Consider the following 15,642-nt stretch of genomic DNA (forward strand, 5'->3'; position numbering starts at 1 on the left):
ATATGACGCAGGGGTATCTGACCCTACACATAAAGCAGGACATACCCTAGACGGGATTTTTACAAATCATCCCAACCTAAAAGTGACATCAGTTCGGCCAGTATCATGGTCGGACCACTCTGCTATTTACTTCACGATACCCCCCATCACCCCTATGAAACCTCTAAATTCAAAAAACGCCCCGAGACAGGTCAGAAAATGGAAGAACATCAAAGGGGACAAGCTGGAAAATACGCTAGTAAACTCCCTGACCCCACTCCCTGACAATGTAGAGGAAGCGGCCACGTCCTATACAGCCTGGCTGGACCGTGCCTGCTCGCTCTTGGCTCCCCCTAAAATTATCTATTCCACCCGGGCCTCTCCAGCAGCTCCCTGGTTTACAGAGGAAATCAGGGAACACAAAACACGGTGTAAAAAATTGGAGAGAATCTGGCGAACGAACTACAGCGAGGCAGACAAACAAACTCTCAATTTGGAACAAAGAAGCTATAGAGAAAGAATTTTTCAAGCAAAAAAGACTTTTCTTACTAAACAGATAAAGGAAGCCAGCAACACCTCCAAAAAACTATTTCAAACGGTTTCGTTTCTAGCCAACCCTAAAGCTACAGAAATTCCCCCCAGTCTTCCGCTCTGTGAAAACCTGGCTAGTTTTTTTCGAGAAAAGGTAGAAAACATCTTCTTTTCACTAGACAGTCGAGTTATGACACCCCCCGCGAGGGAGGACCTGGAGACTCTAGGCCCTTCAGCGAGTCTTCAACGATTCCAGCCCATCACTGAAAAGGAAGTGGTAACGCGCCTTTTAAAAATAAAATCAGGCTCTCCCCATGACCCCTGTCCCACTGGTATAGTCAAACTAGCCCCAGATGTCATTGCAAGTGGACTCACTCCACTTTTCAACCAGATGTTGGAGAAAGGAGAATATCCCTCCATATGGAAGCGAGCATCCATCTTGCCACTACTAAAAAAAAACAACCAAGACATTACCAATTTGAATAATTATCGGCCGATAGCTCGACTTCCTCTCCCCGCAAAAATTATTGAAGGCAGCCTTAATTCACAACTTAGCGCCTTTCTAAACACAGGGGATTACCTTGACCCTTCCCAACACGGGTTTCGGGGGAGCACAGTACGGAATCCGCCCTGATTAAATCAGTGGAAGACATCAGGCAGGTGATGGACGCAGGAGGCAGAGCGGCCCTGATCCTGCTGGATCTCTCCGCGGCCTTTGATACGGTCCACCACAAACTGTTGGTGGACCGGCTGAGGGCCTGTGGAATCCAGGGAAAGGCACTCAACATCCTACAGGCCTTCCTGGCCGACAGAACCCAGGTAGTGGCCCTAGGAGACTATGAATCCCACCCGTTTGCGTTGCCGTGTGGAGTCCCTCAGGGGTCTTCGCTCAGCCCGACCCTTTTTAATGTCTATGTTGCATCCCTAGCCCCGGTGATACGATCATTTGGCTTTCACCTCACAGCATATGCAGACGACACTCAGATAGTGGTGTCACTCTTACCGGGAAATGTTGAAAATACTGCAGACAGATTTAAAAACTGCATGCGTGAGGTGGACGGCTGGATGGCACAAAATTGCCTAAAACTTAATTCCACGAAAACAGAAGTATTGCTCTTCGGAGCCACGGATAACTTCTGGTCCCCGAGCTGGTGGCCAGATGAAATGGGTCCTCTCCCCTCCCCGGTAGACAAAGTAAAAAACCTGGGCATTCTAGTGGACAATTCCCTGTCCTTTAAACCTCAGATTAACGCACTCTCCTCCTCCTTGCATTATGTTCTTAAAACCATTAGAAAAATCCTTCCCTATGTGGAGAAGGAACATAAGAAATCCATTGTTACAGGTCTAGCCCTCTCCCGCTTAGACTATTGTAACAGCCTGATGCTAAACGCCCAGCAGAGCGTCCTTAATAAACTCCAACTACTACAGAACGCAGCTGGCCGCCTGATCACAGACACTCCCAAATTCGCATCAATCAGTCAGGACTTGGTAACTCTACACTGGCTACCTGTCCGCAAGCGAATCGTCTTTAAGGCGCTATGTATGGTTTTCAAAGCCCTACATGATATGGGCCCCAGATATATGAAACTGCTCTTTCGCTGGCATATACCGGCAAGAACACTGAGATCAGGGGAACAGGCCCTGGTCACGGTCCCCAGAACCAAGAGAGCTCGCTGGGGAGGCAGGAGTTTCTCCCTTGGGGCTGCCGAGGCTTGGAACAAACTTCCTCTCAAGCTTAGACAATTCCAGGACCTGATGGCGTTCAGGAGAGAGCTCAAAACCTGGCTCTTTACCCACTAAGTCCATCTACGCATACCAGCACTAGCAGTTAGCGCCAGGACACCTCCGGGTAACAGAGCGCTCTATAAATGTGAAAATAAAATAAAAATAAATAATAAATAAAAATCAAAGACTCCATATTGATGTGATGTCCTGCGCATGTCCGTATTCTGCCGGTGGCATTGACCAAGTGCCAACTGAAGGTCCCTGCCAAGACATGCCTGGGAAGATGCACCTTCACCCAGCCGGAGAAGCTAAAATGTGTTACATTAGAAACAAATGTTATATTTTCTATTGTATTCTGTCATTTCTATCGTGAGAACCCCAAACCTGCTAGGCGGTCTCAGAAAATGGTAATTTAGGCTTGTAGAAGTTTGTTCTGATTGGTGTGTTGACCTACCCTACTTAGGGACCAATCGAAATTGGGGATTCTGACACTTGCAACATTTGGGGGGTGGTACACTGACCCGAAAACAGTATAACTAGCCTAGGTTTAGCTAGAGAAATTGTCCGACTTGTCTGAATAGCTGACCTGTCACTGACCCAACGCACTCAATAGGTGACTGAATACAGAGCGCTGCGGAGCACTCTGTCCGAATTTTGACTATAGACTCTAAAAGGTTTTACTAAACCTTAAGTGCTGGCGGAGCACTTTGCTGGGGAGTTCGCTAACCCAATCGGGGTTCTGACTGATAGCTGCAGAGAGGGTGGAGCGCAGGCGTTGCTTCCGAACTGCGGGTGCTGGTCGTGCCTTGGTGGTCCTGTCCTGATCCTAATCTGGTTTTCCTGTCCTGTCCTGTCCTGGGGTGTCCAATCTGCACCTGCTGTCCCATAGATGACTGTCCTTCTTTGGGTTATTTCCTGTCCTTGACTGATCCGTGGCCAGGGTTGGTCTGCACACCATTCTAGGTAATTATATAGGGCTAAGAACTCTATACTGCACCTTCTATTTTCTGTCTTTGCTTTAATAAAGACATTTCTTTGCATACGTAAAATTTCCATGTTTTCCGCAACCTACTATAAAAGTCATACAGTATATTTTCCTTAGCATGTCCCTATGTTTCCCTACCTTTTAGAACACATTCTCTCCATACTGTTTATGAATCATAAATGTGGTATATAATTTTCTCCTGCATTCTGATTTTGACGTAATAATGCTAGAACTATAGCGTGTTCCACGTTTTCCTCCTCCTATAGATGTATAGGATTTCCAATCTTTTTACTTTGAAGTATTTTCTAAACAGTAAAATTCTAGTTTGTGTTCTATTCCAGAAATCTATTTAGCATATCACTTTGTTACTACTTTCCTATAGACTCATAAATGGTTGCCTTAGTTTTCTTTTTATATGGTTATGTGCTCTTCATTATTCTGATTATAGATTGTTTTCGCGTTGTAAATTGCATACTCTCAGAATCTGATTTCTAAGATAAACTTTTAAAACTTCCCAGTAGTCTGTGGTTATTTGATGAATACAGAAGAAATAAAAGTCGGTATTGTATTTTGCCTGCCTTTCCTTTTACAGCTAGCTCCCTGATCCGTTGTGGTCATAGGTACCCGTAACGGTGGATTGGTAAGTCGGGGACAATAGAAATAAATAGGAAGGAACCAGGGTTACTGGTAGTAGAGTTGTTAGGTCACCCGATTAATGTATAGGATAAATTGGAAAAATATGGGCCTGGTACGTGTATGGTGAATTTATTGGCTGGGTGACCTGCGATCTCTATCAAGGGCCCTCCAGCAGGGAGGCAGCTTCCATGGCGGCTCCTCCTGGGTCCCAGCAGCAGCAAGCCCCCTCCGTCAGGACCAAGCAGTGAATATTTTCCTGGGGTCACAGCCCCTATATTTATATGCCCTTTTCCTTTGTGTCACAGCACAGGGCTTGGGGACACCAGTCAGTACTGGTTTAGAGGAGCTTTGGAGCACTTTGCTTTGCTCAGCTCCTCTCTCCTTTGTCAGGTGGGGGTCTCAGTGATTATATGCACCACAGGGGGCGGAGCCAGCATTGTGATGGAAGGCACAGCCATGGTCAGGTCCAGGGTGCAACTCCTCCCTCCCATCTGCATGCAGATCTCTCTATTCACCACTGGGCAGACTCCCCTGTCTCCTGGAGCCACCCACACCTCTCAGCTCCTGTCAATCACAAGCCAGACATGCAATTCACATCAGGCAGGTAGACACACAGTACACAGAAATGCCAACTTCTAAAAGTGGCATTTCTTCACCAGTCACCTTAAATCTGTGCACACCATTGTGCAGCATTTATCCTCAAAGTATAACTGAACATGGGAACCGATGTCTGATGTGTGCAGCATTTATCCTCACGAGTACATACATATTAAACTCGCCCCTGCACTCCTCTCATACCAGGAATTACCATGGACACACAGGGAATCTGCCACAAGGGCCAAGTTTTACAGTGATTAAGTGCTACTGTGTACATTCTATAAAATGCATATCTTCAGTTCCCTATATTGGATCTTTGCTGTTTTGGTGTTATTTTCAGATAAGAATATTTCCTATTTTTATAAATTGGTGTTGGATTTGTATTGTGAGTGGTGTCTTAATTATTTACTGAATTGGTGTTTTAAAATGCTTTATATACCTGTCACCTTAGTTAAGCCTGGCTGCTTACAGCCAAGCTACCCAGCTGAGCCTGGGAATAATTTATTGAGACCTGTCCTGAGCCCTAGACTGTGTTAGTGGCCTTATTGTCAATGGTAGATGCATATTTACCAGTTTGAACACTATTATCAAGTAGGTGCTGTCTCTTCATTCTATGGCTTTGTATACTGCCATGCAGAGTTTCTCCTCGAGTACAACAATGCGGTTGGCTAGAATGAGACGGTGCAGACTTTGAGTTTGGATAGACCAGCCACCATGCCTCTGCCACAGCCTCATAAACAACTTTGTGTGAAAATGGAAGTCAAACTATGAAGTACAAACACCTCCAAAGTAGTATGAAGATTGTGTCCTTTATTATAAGTTACTCATCATACAGAAACTTCCCACCCATAACGAAAGCCAGCTGCTAATTGACTCCCAAACTATTCTAAAGCCCATCAGCATTCTAAGCGTCTAACATTCTCAGAATATCCAGAGAGGAGTATTCTGAATATATACAACATGAGTAACACTGTCAATCAGGATACCGCAAAAAACATCCATATTAAAAGGTAATTGAGGTTCTGCCATGTTAGCTACAAATGGTAAACAACCTTTACAACGCAACTTTTACATCGCAGAGCCTTTACAACGCAACCATTACAACGCAAACTATTACAACGCATTGCTCTGGGGGGCGCTCTAGGATAGGGAATAGGTTAATTTACTATCCAATAACCTTCCCTAGTGTCCACGGGGACTGGAGTTGGAATAGTAAATGAAACTATTCACTATCCAGCACCCCAAAGCACTATGCGTTGTAATGGACTGCGTTGTAATAATTGCGTTGTAAAGACATGCGATGGAAAGACATGCGATGTAAAAGCATGCGTTGTAATGTCATACATCCGCTACAAATAGGCAGGCCATGTTTGTCAGTCTAACTTTCAGTCAGAACTGCTGAAAAAAAGTGGGCCATTCTTGGCAGACATATTTAAAGATTCCAGCCACCGTGGAAGTGAGAGCCTCATTATGAGTTTAGTGGTCCACCCGCAGGAGTGTGGTGGTGGTGGTCTTCATACCACCCTATTACAACCATGGCAATCGGGCAGCACTGGGACCACCACAACCATCAGAGATCACTGGCATTGGTACAGCGGTCTTGAGACAGCAATAAGCTTGGAGGAACCGCCAAAGTCCCACCAAGCATATTACAAGTTTCCTCACCACCACGATTTTCGTGACAGGCTCTGTGGTGGAGAGGACCCCAGTCCCCAGTACCTGCACGCCACGGACTGCAACAGTCCATGCGGTGCAGGTACTGATTTTGGTGTTCCCATTGCGGTGCCTATTTCATAGTCACTGCTGTGGGAACGCTAAAGAACTGCCCGCCAGACAAGAGAAAACTTCTAATCTGGTGGACGGTTCAACCATGGTTTGGCATGCAGGAGCGGGCGGTCCTGCTCCTGCACCGCCAAACTCGTAATGAGTCCCGATGTCGTAACACATAGAAATTACAGTGGAAAATCTAATATATGGAAACTGGTCTTTGTTGTAATTTCCACCATGGTACACACCTGAAGAGGATCAACTAATGAACAACACCTGCTAAATAAACTACAAATCAATAGAAACCACTATGATCACCCCGTGCTACACACAACTTTCAACAGGACCAAATAAATTGGTTACTGCTACCCTGAGTTTCAGAGCAGAAGCACTCAGGTCTGATGACAATGAGCTAGAGGTCATGTTAACTGAGATTTAGAAAGTGAAATCTTAGCTCTTTGGGTCTGAGGTATAGACTAATAGATTCAGTCAGCATGCAACAATTCGGACCAGAAGTATCGGCTGGGTAAATGCTGTTTCTATTGTCCCAACCACACAGGGTGAGATCACCAAAGGGTGGAACGCCTGTGGGTGGAAGTGATACGTGATGTACATGATATTGTCACTCTCGTGTCTCTAAAATAGCACAAATATTTACATTAGCATTGAACATCACATGCATAATAAAATAGAAATTAGTCGGAAAGCCCATGAAAGTCACGCTGTTTCTTTACCCGCTTACTCTTTCACCCAGGATGCTTCCACCATCTGGTGTGGTCGCCAAACGAATTCACAAAATTATCCCAAAACACACCGCATATCAGTCTTGCGGTGTAACCACCGTGTTTCATCGGCTCCTGTCTTCAAAAAGAAGGGGCTGTATGTTTTCACGGCCGCATTCTGTTCACTCTTCAAAGCAGATCCTGTGGCAAGTACACCTCGGCTCCCGACTTCCAATGAAAGTCTAAAAACAGCACTCCAGCAAAATTATTCTACGTTAAGTATCAGACTTGGAGGGGCTGCGGCTCCACCGATAAAGCAATTGTTGGAGTATATATGCTAACGTGTTTAACTTTCGATTTGCTTTCAAAGGTTTTCACTACAATAGAGTAAATTGAATAAAAGCGTGATTGAAACTGATACCGTTCTGTGTATCTCTGGTACACAGCAGCTCTTTCTTGCAGACACCAGCAGTTTGTCCTTGAGATATTTCAAAACATGATTGCGATAACCGCTGGTTTCACCTACAGAATGAACTACGGCTTAAGCCAGTGAAGTTTGAAAACAAGTTCATGTTTCTGAACAGTGAGGTTTAACATGCAGCCCAAAACATGGAAGTTGAACCAGAGGCCACAATTATTATGCATGTGAGATGCAAGTCATTAGAATGCACTTTTATGGCATATAAGTGAAAGTGAATAGATTTTTCTCTTACGCATATTTTTCTGAAATACCAGTCAAGTCAACTTGTTTATGTCAATGCGTTTCAAATAAATGGCTAATTGTGCTGACATCTCACAGAGACATGTGCATACTGTTCATTCTCAACCATGTCCACACACATTCATCAGTAAGTTTTCATGGGTGCAGTGATGTCAAATCAGACCCCATCCTCTGTCAGATGAAAATGCCAAGTGATCCGCTCCCTAGACTATGGGACTCATTATGATGTCAGTCGGATCGCAATTGACAGGTTGTCGGTTGCGGTCCGACTGATATCTGGGGCCGACAGTGGGCGGGGGACCAACCGAAGCTTTTTACAAGTTCAAGGAGCCGTCTGACTGTCGGTCAGAAAGTAATTCCCTACAATAGGGTGGTGTCTGCTGAGGCACCACCATAGGGATTAAAAGGTCCCTTTCACACAGCCTTTCAATGGTGGTCCGACCGCCATTGAAAACTGTCAGAAACTGACTTTTGGTTCCCTAGCAGGGCCGGCCTCCCTCTGCAGCCTCCGATATGAACCCTGGGGAGCTGGTGCCCGCCAAAACATCCATGCCCCGTGTGGGAGACACCGCATGCCACATGACACCGTGGTGCCTGGCACACGAGGCATGGATGTTTGCAAACATCCATACCTCGTGTGCTGGTCACAACATGGTGCCTGGATGTTAGCAAACATCAATTTTTCCCATGCGGGTTGTGCTGCATCCCTTTTTCGGGAGCAGCAGAAGCCACAACGGAAAAAAAAAATTTCCGATTGCCTCATTAGCGGTTTTATGCTAATTTGTAGGCGAAAACTGCTGATTACTAGTTGCTCGGTTTCCATTCCGAAAGGCGTCCAACCAGCATCGTAATCGTGGCCTATGTGTCCTTGTTGAATCATGGAATGGAGTACCTATGTATAACTGAGACATTAATTGGTCATTGACATGGCTGTTGTTCACCAGTAGGTCATGTTTGAAAATACGAACAGCTAATAATCAAGCACATAGTCAGAAATAATCTTCATGTCTAGAATACCACAATTAAGAAATGTACTATGGATGTTGCATTTTATTCTCTAGAATATTTTCAGACGATAGTAGATGTGCACAATGGGATTTCACGGGCTTAATTTTCCCACCCATCCACTCACAAGTGTTTTAGGCAATGATGCTTAAATCAAAGCATATATTTTCCAGGAAGCAAGAAACGTCAAGAGATACCTTACAGTTAGGTGAGGCATATCACTTTGTCGCATTCCCAGGTCTACGAGTAATGGTAAATCTGTGAATGTCCCAAAATCCATGGGTGAATGAGTGGGAACACCAACATGGGGGCAAATTTATCAAAGGGTTGCACAACCCTTACCCTACGAAGCAGGGTGCAAGAGCGATGTAACTCTTATGTTCGATTATCAAGCCGAGAAAGGTTTGCGTGGCTCTGCATGGCTTGATAAATCTAGAGTGAAGCAATGGTGTAGCAATTGCTGTTTTGCATTACTCTGCCCCAAAGAGGCGTTCCATGGGTGGAGCCTGGGTGTTTCCACGCACCACCCATGGATTTTGGCACATTCCCAGATTTACCAATACTGGTAGACCTGGGAATGCATCAAAACGCTCTGTATTCCCAGGGGAGGCGTAATGAGAAAAAAACATCTTTATTTCTCCTCGACTTTTTCTCTTTCTATGTGTGCTGAATCCTGCAATCCTGCTTACAACACAGGCACCCTTGCATGATTGTGCATGGGTGTCTGCAGTGGCACTAGGCAGCACATTGTACCCCAGTGCAATGAATAGGAATGTAGTGATGCTCACGCAGGGCAGCAAGAGGACTTGCTACACGGTGTGAGTGTTTGACAAATGTGTCCCATGTAATGCCTCCCTGAGGCAGAGTAGTGCACCGCAGCGATTTCCGCTGTGTTGCGTTACTCTAGATGTATCAGGCCATGCAGGACCGTGCAAGGTGGCCTTCCGTGGCTTGATAACTCTAATTTAGTATTTGCATCGCCATTGCGCCCCAATACGTGGTGCAAGTGAGATTAAACTATTTGATAAATCTGTCCCTCTTTGCCTTGCTGCTCTCTAGTCACCAAGGAGTTTATTTGAATATCACAATAAGGCCATGCCTTAATAATAGAAAGGAGGAAGTAGGGAGGTAAATTCACATCACTTATCTACTTATATTTTTTACTCTTTTCCCTTTCTGTTTATTCATAAAATAGGTGTTCTACTATGGTTAAAAGAAATATAACCTACCGATTCTAATACGTTAGAAAAGAATTGCATTTTAATTTTATTTCAAATATCAGGTTAAAGGAGAAGCACTGTCGTGATCTTGATTGTCAATCATATTAAAACTAGGACCTCCAAAGCCCATGTATTTTAAGAGGACTTTCGACTTCCCTGCTGCATTATGTCTTCGTTATCACAGAAAGGAACGACTACGATAGAGCAGACGTGCCATCTAGTGGCTCTGTATATAAGTACAGAAAAGGACGCAAGTCAATTATGCATTCAAAATCACGAATGTCGGTAGGATATGCTACTTTATTGTTTTAATTGTAGTATATGGTCAGAAATGTTGTGGTAACAAAGGTGCTGTCTCATGGATAACGCTGCTGACCTACAACGCCAACATTGTCCTTAAGTAAACCTTGTAAATTCATTCCTAAAATCTGGAGAATACGATGGCAGTTGTCTGACACCGGTGCTGCCCGCAGAAGAGAGAGAGCTCATAGGCACTTTCTCTGCTCACCCCTCTCCCTCTTTTATCAGCATCCGTTTCCATCACTCCCAAAAGCAACTCAGCACAAGAAGAAGCACTTAATCTCCACGACCTATTTGAATTATTTTTAACAAACGTGATAAACACACATATCAGGATGGTATTCTTAGTGCAATTTTTCTACGGCCTGTGTTTTTTCATATCAATCAACCACTTATCTCTAAAAGAAAAGGCTCACTGCACAAAGATGCTTCATTGTAGAGCTGTTATGAGAGCACATCCTTACATCATCAGCGCTAAAATGATGGCTAGAAGACTTGAGCCCAGATTGACTAAACGTTAGAATGGGTGCAGATCGATGCTCTGAGCTACAAAGAACTGTAAAAGACAGTGTCAAATAACTTTGCACACAGAAGCATTTTTGTGCAGATAGTTGATACTAGAATAGCACTAAAACAGCACTGCGTCGTGTAGAGTAAACCCTATAGTTTACTTAGGGCCTCATTTACTATATTTTGACGCACAGCAGCATAGCGTGCATACCTGCTGAGCTTCAGTGCATCAAAATAAAAGGGCAAAAATGCACAGTATATACAAGATACAGTGCATTCCTGTCTTTCTCTCCTGCGCCAGGGCACAAACAGCAGCCGTCCACCATCACGAGACATTCTTGCGCCATAGTGCAAGGATGCCTGGGTTGCAGGGATGATTGTTTATGTTTAGTAAGGGATACTATAATGATGGGCATCAGGCGTAGAAAAGGTTTGTGAAAAGTATATTTTTATTCATATACCACAAAACCCACAGGAACAGCTAGACCAACATCCCAACTCCTCCAGGACCAACCGTCTACTGCCCAACCACCAAACCCCCACAATTCTAAATGACATCAAACAATTCTAAGAATGACATAAGCATGTTCTACAGATGATCTCACAATATACAGATTGGCAATACAGAAAATCATGGAAATAAAAGAAATAGATGTGGCCTACTACCACATGTATCTTTTTACAAACGAAAGAACAAAAAAATAAATTAAACATCCAAAACATAATCATCAAACTTCTTGGGAATTTTAGAAATCCTCTTGGGAATTTTAGAAATCCTTTTATGAGAGGAGGAATCCAATAGAGAGGAGGACCCTGAGAACTCCTGCATGTTGGGGACAGAAACAGAGACAGGAACAGAAGAAGTTCCTGGACCCTCTCCTGAAACAACAATTTCAGGAGAAACAGCAGCATCAGAACCAGCATCATGGGCAGACCCATCGATAGATACATCTGCAGCACGAGACACCTTACTTTGCAAAAGATCATTCCACACACAACCACCATCCTCATCTACAGCAAAAAAACGTTCTTGCCCAGGTTTGAGAAGAATAACTGAACCCTTGCTCCACCAACCCTTCTCAGAAAGAAAAACAGCAGAATCAGTAACTTTCTCCACCTGAAACGGGTTGGAAAATTTAGAAGAACCTTTACTAGATAAAGAAGGTTTCACCACACGAACCCAGTCACCAACCTTAATAATCTTATCTTTAGACTTGAGAGAGGCATCATGATAGATTTTGCCAGCCAAACGCGACTCACAAATGTTCTGTTTGACCTCACCAATAATGCTACGCATATCGACATCAGCCCTGACACCCTTGACAAAGTTAGGTCTTAAAACAGATTTAGCATGTCTACCTCTCATCAGTAAATAAGGGGAAAACCCTGTAGAAGAATTAGGAGTAACATGGTAACTCCACAGTTTCTCTTTCAAAAATGATAGAACATCCAATTTGCTCTCTAGAGCAGCCTGAATGCCCTCTTTAACAAACCTATTGGCCCTTTCAACTTGACCATTGGCCCTGGGACAATACAAAGGAGTGGTTTCAGATTTTACACCAAACTTTTCCAAAAAATCTTTCATTTTCTTGGAAACAAATTGCACCCCATTATCAGACAAGATGAGATTGGGAGCTCCTTCCAAACTGAAAATAAAACTCAAAAAATCAATGACAGCATCAGTATTGGGATGTTCCACAAAAGTGAAATAAATCCACTTTGAAAAATTATCTATGACCACAATAGAAAACCTTTTCTCCCTACCTAAACACTCAAAGGGACCGGAAAAGTCAATGGAAATCTTATCCCAAGGACCCACAGCACCCTCTCTGAGGGATAATGGTTGAGTCGAAACTTTCCAATGTTTATCAGCTCTAATGCAAACAGAACAATCATCAATAACCTTCTCAATACCAGAATCCATGCCAGGCCACCAGTAAAAGTTCTTGAGGATCTTCTTGGTGCCAGAAATTCCGGGATGACCAGCATGAGCAAGCTTGATAAGCTTGTTTCTTAAATCTTCAGGCGGAATAAACAGATCTTGACGTAACAAAATATTACCCTCAATGCTCAACTCATCGGCAATCTGAGCAAAACTCCTCAACTTATCCTCCAAATTCCTAATGGGTGGCCAACCCTCACCAACAAATTTCTTGACTTTACTAAGCAGCACATCCCTGTCCATAGCTTCAAGCCAATCCTTCTCAGAAACACTAGATTCAAAGGAACTCACAGCATCAACTAGAGCAACAACACATTCATGCTGATCTAAAATGTCATTACTGTCTTCTTCAAAAGGAGGCAGTCTAGACAGACAATCAGCAGTAAAATTTTTACCACCAGGAATATGTTGTGTTTCGAAATTGTACTCCTGTAGTCTAGCAATCAGTCTGACTAGTCTGGATGACGCCTTACCACTCCTGACACCATCCATCATGAAAACAAGGGGTTTGTGATCGGTGACAAGGATAAAAGGCCTGCCCCACAAAAAACTCTTGAACTTTTCAACAGCCCAAACACAAGCTAAGGCCTCCTTTTCAATAGTACTATAGTGCTTCTCAGCACCACGAATAGCCCTTGAAATAAAAGAAATCACTCTTTCTCTACCATCCACCATTTGAGAAAACACAGCACCAAGGCCCACTGTGCTTGCATCCACAGTGACGAAAGATTTGCCCTGAGGATCAAAAGTCTTAAGACCAGGTGCTCTGGAAATGAGTTTTTTGACACTGGCAAAAGCCTCATCATGAACTTTGCTCCAAATAAATTGAACACCTTTTCTAAGTAGCTGTCTGAGAGGTTCTACCACTAGCGCATAACCTTTAACAAACCTAGAATAGTACTCTCCCAAACCTAAGAAAGAACGTAAGGTATCTTTGTCTTTGGGAGTGCTGATTTTATCCAAGGTATTGACTAAATCCTCTTTGGGAAAAATGCCATCAGCCGTGATACGATGTCCTAAGTAATTCAGCTCTTCAACCAAAAATTTGCACTTGTCTTTGCTGACAGTCATACCTTTAGAGCCAAGAATTCCAAGAACCTTATTAAGAATAACATTGTGCTGATCACCTGTTTCTGCAAAAATCAAAATATCATCCTGGAATGATTGAACACCAGAAATGCCATGAAATAAATTCTCAATAAGCTTTTGGAATACACTAGCGGCGGATGCCAAACCAAATGGCATCCTTAAAAATCTGTATAAACCAAAGGGTGTAGTAAAAGTAGTAAGATCCTTGGAAGAATCATCAAGGAGAACCTGATGATAGGCAGATTTGAGGTCTATAATAGAAAAAAATTTGGCACCATTCACAGCTGACAACATGTCCTGAATGCGGGGTAAAGGATGTGTGTCAACAATAATATTCTTATTGAGAGACCTCAAATCAACACACAGCCTCAAATCTTGGTTCTTTTTGAGTGCCAAAACAATAGCTGACACCCACTCAGAACTATCCGTTGACTCTATAATGCCTTCAGAACATAAGGTATCAAGGTGGACCTTCAATTTCTCACGCATGCCTAGCGGAACTATGCGTACCTTATGTTGAACAGGTACTGCATTTTTCTTTAACTTAATTTTATGCATGTAGCCTTTGACCTGGCCAACAACATTTTTAAAAACATTAGAATGTCTTTTGAGAATCATATCAAGACTATATTTGTCCATGTAGACATTGTTAACATCAAAATCTCTGAGTTGCAGAGGACGTTCAGAACCAGGACACAAAATTACACCTAGTCTGCCTAAATCAAACCACCCAACTATGTTCTTACCATCAATGGCAACTTAAATCTTAGTAAAAATTTTCCTGGATTCAAATTCTAGTGAACTTTCAAAGTAACCTAACATGGTAATATCAAAGTTGCCGAAAGACTTGGGGTTGATGTCAGATTTATGGAGATTCACGTTTTTCCAATTCTCTTTGAAAAACACATCAGATAAAATGGTAATCGGTGAACCCGAATCAGCCATGGCTTGGAGCGAAACGTCACCAATTAACACAACACCCAAGGGTGCCTTAAACGGTAGATTGATGTTGTTCACAGAATACTCAAAAATATTGTCATAGATAGCTAACATCATATTCTGCAAATCCTCTTCAACAACATCAATATTACTAACCATTGAATTAGAAGATTTTGAAAAATTTTTGGGTGCATGGCAAACAGAAGAAAAATGGCCAACTTTACCACAAGTAACACATTTCTTTTTGATAGCAGGACAGTTGGCATTATTGGCTAAATGTGTTTTGGAACCACACCTATAGCAAGAAAACTTATTATTAGAAACTTGTTTCAAACTCATCTTTCCTCTGTTGGGAAATTGCACAGTACAAACAGGTGAAATAGTTTTGGAACTTTCAGCAGATATGACTTTAGAGGACAAAATGGATCTCTCAACACCTTTGGCTAAATCAATAGCTTCACTAAGTGTCGGATTGCGACACGCCAAAAGTCTTTCCTGAACCTTTTTGGATTCGCATTCAAAAATTAACTGGTCTCTAATACAGTAATCAACAGTAGCACCATAGGCGCAATTAGCAGCTAGAACTCTTAAAGCAGCGACATACTCTTCAATAGTTTCATCAGGAAATTGCTTCCTTTTGTGAAAAGCATGTCTTTCAATAACGACATTAGGCTCATCTTGAAATTGTTTCTCCAATCTGGCTACGGCTTCTTTATAAGGGTTCCATCCTTCACCACCGCCAGTAGGTGGTGGAATGGGAATCAAGTTTTTAAAAATTTCAATGGCAGCAGAGCCCAAATAACTGAATAAGATGGCTTTAAGTCTTTCTGGAGAAAATTTAGAACCATCAATAGCTACAATGTAATTCTCAAAGCTTTCAAACCACTTCTTCCATTCCAATTTAGGCTTACCTGGAATTTGTAGGAAAATTGTGGGTTGATTACAGATTTGTGCATTAGCCATATTCTAAATGA

The sequence above is a fragment of the Lissotriton helveticus genome, chromosome 6 (genome assembly GCF_964261635.1).
Source record: "Lissotriton helveticus chromosome 6, aLisHel1.1, whole genome shotgun sequence".
Taxonomy (NCBI): domain Eukaryota; kingdom Metazoa; phylum Chordata; class Amphibia; order Caudata; family Salamandridae; genus Lissotriton; species Lissotriton helveticus.